Genomic DNA, 10,588 nt, shown 5'->3' with positions numbered 1-10,588 from the left:
GTTAAGAGAATCTTTACACCTTCGATAACAGTTTGAGTGACTAAGGATCTCCTTGATTTTATAGAGAATGTTAACTCAGTGAAGAATCCAATCGGTCTTGATGTCAAGATTTATCCATTACGGACATCCAATATGGGGTTGCTCAATTAAAAAATCACCAGGTTGAGATGGATTAACCTCTGAATTTTACAAAACTTTCTGACAAAATAGCACCATTTTTACTTGACCACTGAGGCTATAAAGAAAGGGAGAACCACCTGCCTCTGATGCAAGGGGCTATTACTCTTATACCTAAACCACACAAGGATCTCTTAATTATTGGTGTCCAATAACACTCCTAGATAACGAATACAAAATTATAGCCTCAATCTTTGCAAAAAGGTTAAAATCGTGCTTGAATGATCTGATTGCTGAATGTCAATCAGGGTTTATGAAAGGGTGCCATATACAGTGGGGGGAAAGTATTTGATCCCCTACTGAATTTGACCGTTTGCCCACTTACAAAGAAATGATCAGTCTATAATTTTAATGGTAGGTTTATTTGAACAGTGAGAGACAGAATAACAACAAAAAAATCCAGAAAAACGCATGTCAAAAATGTTATAAAATGATTTGCATTTTAATGAGGGAAATAAGTATTTGACCCCTCTGCAAAACATGACTTAGTACTTGGTGTCCAATAACACTCCTAGATAACGAATACAAAATTATAGCCTCAATCTTTGCAAAAAGGTTAAAATCGTGCTTGAATGATCTGATTGCTGAATGTCAATCAGGGTTTATGAAAGGGTGCCATATACAGTGGGGGGGGGAAAGTATTTGATCCCCTACTGATTTTGACCGTTTGCCCACTTACAAAGAAATGATCAGTCTATAATTTTAATGGTAGGTTTATTTGAACAGTGAGAGACAGAATAACAACAAAAAAATCCAGAAAAACGCATGTCAAAAATGTTATAAAATGATTTGCATTTTAATGAGGGAAATAAGTATTTGACCCCTCTGCAAAACATGACTTAGTACTTGGTGGCAAAACCCTTGTTGGCAATCACAGAGGTCAGAAGTTTCTTGTAGTTGGCCACCAGGTTTGCACACATCTCAGGAGGGATTTTGTCCTACTCCTCTTTGCAGATCTTCTCCAAGTCATTAAGGTTTGGCAACTCGAACCTTCAGCTCCCTCCACAGATTTTCTATGGGATTAAGGTCTGGAGACTGGCTAGGCCACTCCAGGACCTTAATGTGCTTCTTCTTGAGCCACTACTTTGTTGCCTTGGCCGTGTGTTTTGGGTCATTGTCATGCTGGAATACCCATCCACGACCCATTTTCAATGCCCTGGCTGAGGGAAGGAGGTTCTCACCCAAGATTTGACGATACATGGCCCCGTCCATCGTCCCTTTGGTGCGGTGAAGTTGTCCTGTCCCCTTAGCAGAAAAACACCCCCAAAGCATAATGTTTCCACCTCCATGTTTGACGGTGGAGATGGTGTTCTTGGGGTCATAGGCAGCATTCCTCCTCCTCCAAACACGGCGAGTTGAGTTGATGCCAAAGAGCTCCATTTTGGTCTCATCTGACCACAACACTTTCACCCAGTTGTCCTCTGAATCATTCAGATATTCATTGGCAAACTTCAGACGGGCATGTATATGTATTCTTGAGCAGGGGGACCTTGCGGGCGCTGCAGGATTTCAGTCCTTCACAGCGTAGTGTGTTACCAATTGTTTTCTTGGTGACTATGGTCCCAGCTGCCTTGAGATCATTGACAAGATCCTCCACTGTAGTTCTGGGCTGATTCCTCACCGTTCTCATGATCATTGCAACCCCACGAGGTGAGATCTTGCATGGAGCCCCAGGCCGAGGGCTATTGACAGTTCTTTTGTGTTTCTTCCATTTGCGAATAATCGCACCAACTGTTGTCACCTTCTCACCAAGCTGCTTGGCGATGGTCTTGTAACCCATTCCAACCTTGTGTAGGTCTACAATCTTGTCCCTGACATCCTTGGAGAGCTCTTTGGTCTTGGCCATGGTGGAGAGTTTGGAATCTGATTGATTGCTTCTGTGGACAGGTGTCTTTTTTACAGGTAACAAGCTGCGGTTAGGAGCGCTCCCTTTAAGAGTGTGCTCCTAATCTCAGCTCGTTACCTGTATAAAATACACCTGGGAGCCAGAAATCTTTCTGATTGAGAGGGGGTCAAATACTTATTTCCCTCATTAAAATGCAAATCAATTTATAACATTTTTGACATGCGTTTTTCTGGATATTTTTGTTGTTATTCTGTCTCTCACTGTTCAAATAAACCTACCATTAAAATTATAGACTGATCCTTTCTTTATCAGTGGGCAAACATACAAAATCAGCAGGGGATCAAATACTTTTTTCCCCCACTGTATCTAATAATCTGAGGCTGGTGTTAGATTTGGTTGAGTACTGTGATCTAGTGGATGACTTCCCTGTTGGATTGTCAGAAAGCATTTGATACCGTAAGTCACAATTTTATCTTTGATTGTCTTAAGCATTAAGTTTGGTATCTTTTTTGTTGTTGATACTATTATAACTTTATAATGGTGGCAATAGCTGTATCAAACTGTCATGGAACATCCTCAAGGTAAACCTTCTTCAGGATTGGTGGGTCCCCTGCGGGACGGTTGAGCTAACGTAGGCTAATGCGATTAGCATGAGATTGTAAGTAACATTTAACATTTAAGTCATTTAGCAGATGCTCTTATCCAGAGCGAAGTAACAAGAACATTTCCCAGGACAGACATATCTGATATTGGCAGAAAGCTTAAATTCTTGTTAATCTAACTGCACCGTCAAATTTACAGTAGCTATTACAGTGAAAGAATACCATGCTATTGTTTGAGAGTGCACAGTTTTGAACATTAAGTTATTAATAAACAAATTAGGCACATTTGGGCAGTCTTGATACAAAATTCTGAACAGAATGGCAATGGTTCATTGGATCAGTCTGAAACGTTGCACATACACTGCTGCCATCTAGTGGCCAAAATCTAAATTTCACCTATTCTGGAATAATACATTATGGCCTTTCTCTTGCATTTCAAAGATGGTACAAAAAAAGTTGGTTCTCTCTTTGTATTATCTTTTACCAGATCTAATGTGTTATATTCTCCTACATTCCTTTCACATTTCCACAAACTTCAAAGTGTTTCCTTTCAAATGGTACCAAGAATATGCATATCCTTGCTTCAGGGCCTGAGCTACAGGCAGCTAGATTTGTGCGTGTTATTTAAGTGAAAATTGGGAAAAAAAGGGGCCGATCCTTAAGGTTTTAACATTTACAAAGGAATACAATAAAGTTGTCCAATCTCACCTTTTTTATTACTATCTCAAACATTATGCTCTTTAGTTTATCAAAGTCAATTTGAAGGCATGACATTCTAGGCCAGAGATCAAGATATTCCCAACTGGCAGATGACGCCCGCCTCACTTTTTTGGGAAAAATGTGTCACAAGCTAGATTAGCATTGGATATTGTGAAGCAGTTCTCCAAAATGTAAATAGTCCAGGTGGCCATTTGATTAGTTGTTCAGCAGTTTTGTGGCTTGGGGGAAGAAGCTGTTACGGAGCCTTTTGTCCTAGACTTGGCGCTCTGGTTCCGCTTGCTGTGCAGTCTGCTGTGCAGAGAGAACAGTCTATGAAACGGGTGACTAGAGTCTGACAATTTTTTGGTCCTTCCTTTGACACCACCTAGTATATAGGTAGATGTCAGGAAGCTTGGCCCCAGTGATGTACTGGGCCGTACACACTACCCGCTGATACAAGACAAGTCAAAACCAAAGGAAAATGAAAAGAGGATCAGCGATGGCTAGAAGGTCGGCGACTTCGACCGCCGAACGCCACCCGAACAAGGAGAGGGACCAACTTCGGCGGAAGTCGTGACAGTCTTGCTCACAGAGAGAGAGGTTGTTTGGTATTATATCTTTCCAAATGTGAGATGTTGGTTCTGAAAGGAGCTGTCAATCCAGCAGATTAACATCTCTGAAAAATAAACTATAACCTACCTCAGTGTAAAGATCACCAAAAACGTTAAGGCTGTGAATGATCTTAATATCATGTTACAGGCAAAATGACAGGTCAAGGGGAGGCAGAGGTCAGTAATCCAGATCAGAGTCCATGAGGTACAGAAAGGTAGGCAGTCTCGGGGTCAGGGCAGGCAGAGGTCAATAATCCAGAGTGGTGTGACAAGGTACAGAACAGCAGGCAGGCTCAGGGCAGGCAGAATGGGGGAAAACAGGAACTAGAAAAAGACAGGCGCAAGGGGAAAAAACTGGTAGACTTAAAGAACAAAACAAACTAGCAACAGAGAACACAGGTATAAATACACTGGGGGTAATGGGGAAGATGGGCGACACCTGGAGGGGGGTGGAGACAAGTACAAAGACAGGTGAAAACACTTAATTTGAATCCTGTAACTGAATCTATCAAAAATAAATTCTCCTCATGGTTAGGGAGGGATTTAAATCTTCGAGGGAGGGTGCATTTACCCAAAGCTGAGGGGCTATCCCGTTCATGCTATCTTTTTTCCCAAATCCACCTTAGATAGGCTATTGTACAACTTCATATGGAAAAGTGGGATAAAATCTTTACTTCAGAATAATGCATATTTTGGAACATTTATTGTAAGTGATATCCAGGTGAATGGCATAGGTTTACTAGTTAGAAATTCAGCAATCGTTTATTAAGGGATATTTTCTACAGGAATTCTATTCCTTCTGCTATATTTTGTTGGGCTTCACCGTTTGATGTGAACTGGCGCTGTGCTTGGCTCACTCCACACAAATTGGTTTCAACTGAAATGGGTCTTCCGCATTTAACCCAACCCGTCCGAATCGACATCCACGTCTTCGATGCCCGGGGAACAGTGGGTTAACTGCCTTGGTCAGGGGCAGAACGACAGATTTTTACCTTGTCAGCTCGGGGATTCCATCCAGCAACCTTCCAGTTACTGGCCAAATGCTCTAACCACTAGGCTACCTGCGCCCCTCAAAAGGAGATCTTCTTTATAAGATTGTCAGATACCTTATTTCCATAAGTATTCAGACCCTTTGCTATGAGACTCGAAATTGAGCTCAGGCGCATCCTGTTTCCATTGATCATCCTTGAGATGTTTCCACAACTTGATTGGAGTCCACCTGTGGTAAATTCGATTGAACATGATTTGGAAAGGCACACACCTGTCTATATAAGGTCCCACAGTTGACAGTGCATGTCAGAGCAAAAACCAAGCCATGAGGTTGATGGAATTGTCCTTAGAAGCTTGTGTCGAGGCACAGATCTGGGGAAGGGTACCAACAACTTTCTGCAGCATTGAAGGTCCCCAAGAACACAGTGGCCTCCATCATTCTTAAATGGAAGAAGTATGGAACCACCAAGACTCTTCCTACAGCTGGCCTCACGGCCAAGCTGAGCAATCGGGGGAGAAGGGCCTTGGTCAGGGAGGTGACCAAGAACCCGATGGTCACTCTGACAGAGCTCCAGAGTTCCTCTGTGGAGATGGGAGAACCTTCCAGAAGGACAACCATCTCTGCAGCACTCCACCAATCAGGCCTTTATGGTAGAGTGGCCAGACGGAAGCCACTTCTAAGAAAAAGGCACATGACAGCCCGCTTGGAGTTTGCCAAAAGGCACCTAAAGCACTCTCAGACCATGAGAAACAAGATTCTCTGATCTGATGAAACCAAGATTGAACTCTTTGGCCTGAATGCCAAACGTCACTTCTGGAGGAAACCTGGCACCATTGCTACGGTGAAGAATGGTGGTGGCAGCATCATGCTGTAGGAAAGTTCTGGGAGACTAGTCAAGATTGAGGGATTGAGGGAAAGATGGACGGAGCAAAGTACAGAGAGATCCTTGATGAAAACCTGCTCCAGAGCGCTCAGGACCTCAGACTGGGGAGAAGGTTCACCTTTCAACAGGACAACGAGCCTAAGCACACAGCCAAGACAACGCAGGTGTGGCTTCGGGACAAGTCTCTGAATGTCCTTGAGTGCCCAACCAGAGCCCGGACTTGAACCCGATTTAACATCTGTGGAGAGACCTGAAAATAGCTGTGCAGCGACGCTCCCCATCCAACCTGACAGAGCTTGAGAGGATCTGCAGAGAAGAATGGGAGAAACTTCCCAAATACAGGTGTAGTAAGCTTGTAGCGTCATACCCAAGAAGACTTGAGTCTGTAATAGCTGCAAAAAGGTACTTCACAAAATACTGAGTAAAGGGTCTGAATACTTATGTAAATGTGATTTCTCCGTTATTTTGATACATTTGCAAAAATTTCTAAAAAGCTGTTTTTGCTTGTCATTATGGGGTATTGTGTGTAGATTGATGAAGTGGAAAAACGATTTAATCCATTTCAGAATAAGGCTGCAACATAATGTGGAAAAAGTCAAAGTGTCTAAATACTGTCCGAATGCACTGTACAGAAAGAACTTGAATTGTTGCAGCTGATTGTATTGTTGTCCTTCGGTGGCTAGCTAGCTACCTAAAATTGTCCCTTTCCTAAATTACCCACGGATAGAGATAGGGATTTGGACTTGTGGTTTTACTTAATTCTCCCTACTGGCCAATGATTATAATAGCGTTTCTGATCCAACCATTAATACATACATTGTTGTGCCCCTGGCCTAAGAGGATGGAAGTTCAATATGTAGCTAGATGTAAAAGGCTAATGTTAACTTGCTAATGTTAACTAGCTGTCATACAGCGTGTACTGTATGACAGAGTGATAGACCGTTTGGTCAACATGAAAGAGAGGATGGCATTGGCGTTTCTCTACAAGTAGGGTCAACATGATTTTTCTACTTGCACTAACGCGCATGCACACAGAAATCAGAACCATTGACAGCCAATTCATATGTAGCTTGTGTTGATTGGACTAAATTGTTTTTGGTATCTTTTAGTTGTCACTTTATTAGACTAAGCAGAGGTGATTTGATGATATTGAAATGATGAAGTTTAAATGGTGCTGGAATAGTGGAGGCAGCTCCTGTTTTCTTTGCGACTTGCAGTAACCCTCTTTGGTTCTAAATCAATAGTTGTTTAGTGGTGCAAAAATGTTGTAAACATTAACTTGCTTGACCATACTGTAGTCTGTTACGTGCTTTGTGGACTTCACCGGGCAGATGTTGCTCTCCGGTTTTGTAATAAAACAAATGTGTGGTTTCATTTATTCTGCCACTGTGTCTTCTTATTGTCTCTGCCTTTAGGCCTATATATCCTGGTCACAAGGCATATGAATTAGCTGGTTATAGAGCAAACAATGCAATTATCACAACACATAAGTTGTAATATGCCTTTTTTGTGGGGCTTCCCCAGGGATTTTACCCATACTACTTCCCCAGGGATTTTTACCCGCTACTGATTTTATCCCAATGTAATCAAGGTTTGGAAATGGAATCACGGAGAGGCCAGAGATAGCCAGACTAGTAATTTGGGCTAAGGAACAGAAGTTGGGCTTTGGAGAAATGCCATCAGTGCATGCTCTGCAAGCAATGAAAGCGTGGCAAGAGCGTGCGTGTTGAAAAGATCGACGGGGTTATGTACAGCGAGGAAGAAGAAGAGCCGAGGGTAGTGGGAAGATGTGTGTTTATTAAGAATTGGGCCAAGTACAAATCCTATTCTACTGTCTCTGATGGCTCAGAAATTGAACCTGAGGAGCGTGAGGATGAATTACCTGTGGTGGCAGGTGTGATGAAGACCTCAGAGTCTCGCCCCAATGGTCATCCAAATGATGATTCGGGCCCAGTGGGAGAGACATTTTTGGAGAAAGTGGATCCCTGCTTTTTGGCTGATCCATATGTAGTCTCAGGCTGGGTAGAAAATAGGTTGGGTACTGTTAAATTGGTGAAGGTAGCTCGAAGTGGACTTGTGATTATTTTCTGTATTTCTTCTATCCAGAGGGAGCGTCACGTGACTAGGGACAAGATCTGTGACTTGCTTTGCTCTCCGGAGCAGTGCGCCTTTGAAAGGAGTGATTACTGGGGTGATGTTAAGTGTGACGCCTGCCGCTTTGTGTGACGCAGACCCGGTGGCAAGCGTGGTGCAACTGAGAAGACACTGTCTGTCCTTTTGAGTTTTGAAGCAGAGTCTTTACCTGACAAAGTCATGTTAGGATATATCAGTTACCCAGTGAGAGCTTTTGTGCAAAATCCACTCAGGTATTTCAGATGCCAAGCTTATGGTCATATTGTAGCAGTGTGTAGGAGGGAGATTCAGAGATGTGAGAAGCGTGAAGAAGGGCATGGGACAAAGTAATGTGTAGTATCGGTGGAAAAAACTGTGTGTCACTTATGGGGGTGCCCATGTTGCTGGGGATCAGAAGTGACTGGTGTGAGAGAGACAGGTTGAGATTGCCAGGGTCAGAGTAGAACAGAAGGTATCATATGCTGAGGCAGTGAAGAGAGTAGAGGATGATTGGTTAAGGGTGAGTAGTAGGCCTAGGCCAGTACAGAGTGATACAAAATTGTGCTTCAGTAAAGTTAACTTCTTAGCATTCATTGCCATGGTTATCAATTGTACCTCAGAAATGGAACGTATATCACAGAATTTTTTTTTTGTGGTGGCAGTTGCGGAGAAGTACTTGGGTGTACAATGTTATACTTCAGAAGAGTTACAAGGGGTTTTGAATGAAAGAGTCCAGTCCTCCCAGGCCATCAACCTGGTGTAGGATCAGTTAGGTTCAAAGTAGTGGAATGGGGTGGTGATTTGTATGTATTTATGAAATAGTGGTATATGCTGTAGGTGGAGGGTTAGTTAGTTGCAATTCTTTCCTTTTCCCCCCTCTTACATTTTTGTATCACAAAATGTAACGTGATTGAACACACACTACTGCACAGTAGGCGGCAGCATGCACAAACAAAATGTGCAGACTCCATGATACCAAAGAATAAGAAATGAAGATTTTAAATTATTATGTTTTTGTCAAATACTATAATTGTTTGAGTTTCTTGCGGTCAATTTGCAGTGTACAAATGATTTATAATAATGTTCCAGCCCCCCGACCATCCATTCAAATCCTCCCGCGGCTGAATGTAGTTGGTGACCCCTGCCATAGGGACTATGGTGGCAACATACAAGATATCGAGAAGTTGTTCTCCATGGATATTCAATTGCATTTAGTGTCAATTCTAGCAATCCAACTGAATTTTTTCTTTAAGATTATATGCATTTTTAGACACTACACGTAGGCCGCTGGCTTCTGATTTAGCTCTGTGTGAAGGAGCCTATCCTCAGCTTTGCCCTTCTGACAACAATGCATTAGAGTTATTGAATCTTTCTTTTGATTTAGCTAAGGGGAACTGATCAAAGTGTGAAACGCTCTACCTTAACTGTTCCTTGATTCTGATACAGTTTTGGAAACCTTGAACACTCAACTTAATTATCACCCCCAAAAAACTTTACAAATGGACTGGAAAAGATACACTGGCTACTGTTCAATGTTTTACCACAGATTTCCACCAAGGTTTTTTTGTGTAGCACAGCTTCAAGCCAAGGTTTATTGTTCCCTTATAAGTTTCCATTTGTAGTTCAGGTCAATGTGCAACGCCAAATACCTCTGTGGGATTCTGTGTTAAAACAGCAGACAGTAAGTGTATCTGTCACGCCTACTCCTGCTCCCTCCCTCTGGCTCTCAACGTCGCCTGTCTACTAACCACTAGTCCTTGCAACCCACATGTGCACACCTGGCAATCATCATTGCACACACCTGCTCCCCATCGTTAAGCACACCTGGACTTCATCACCACCCTGACTACGCTCCCTTCATATAACCCTTACCAACCTCAGTCATCAGCCAGTATTGGTTCTGTTTTCATGTTTAGACGCTTCTCTTGATTTGTAAATCATCATCATCATCATCATCATCATCATCATCATCATTATTATCATTATTATTAAACTCACCATCTGCTTCCTGACTCCCAGGAGTCACATTTGAGTTCAGAAATCTGCATTTTCCAAACGCAAACCATCAATAAATCTGCATTTTTCCCCCACCTGATCATAGAGTGATCAGGGATGTGCAACTATAGTTTTCCTTCACAGAAAATGCATTAGTGCAACACATTCGGCAGGAAAATAACTTAATTTTCATCAGATGACAACAGAAGTGAAATGTTATTTGGCTAGCAGCGACAAGTAAATTAACTTACAATTAAAAGGCAAGGTTTTTTTGTTGCAAAAACAATGCATAGCCATTATATTTCTAATGTTAATCATAGAAAGAATGTAGCCAGCTACATTTCCTAATGTTTTGTTTGAAGTTGATCTTGCATTTCACCAGAGAAAAGTAGGCTACACGAGGAAATATACCAGAGGTACACGTTGGTGAATACTCCTCCGACTGGAGAAATGCAAGTCAATCACAGCATTTGTCTGATGCCAAGCAGAAATTACAATAAGCATTTTAGCAAGATATTTCTTCCTGAAAAAGGCAGAATTCTGCACTAATGTGACACCTGAAAACTATTTTGGTGTGCTATGAAAGTATAATTTCTGAGGTTTCCAAATGCATATTGTATTCAAGGATTACGAGGGCGTGTGGTATATGGCCAATACACCATGGGTAAGGGC

Source organism: Salmo trutta, chromosome 37 (assembly GCF_901001165.1).
Source record: "Salmo trutta chromosome 37, fSalTru1.1, whole genome shotgun sequence".
Taxonomy (NCBI): Eukaryota; Metazoa; Chordata; class Actinopteri; order Salmoniformes; family Salmonidae; genus Salmo; species Salmo trutta.
This window is presented reverse-complemented; position numbering follows the sequence as displayed.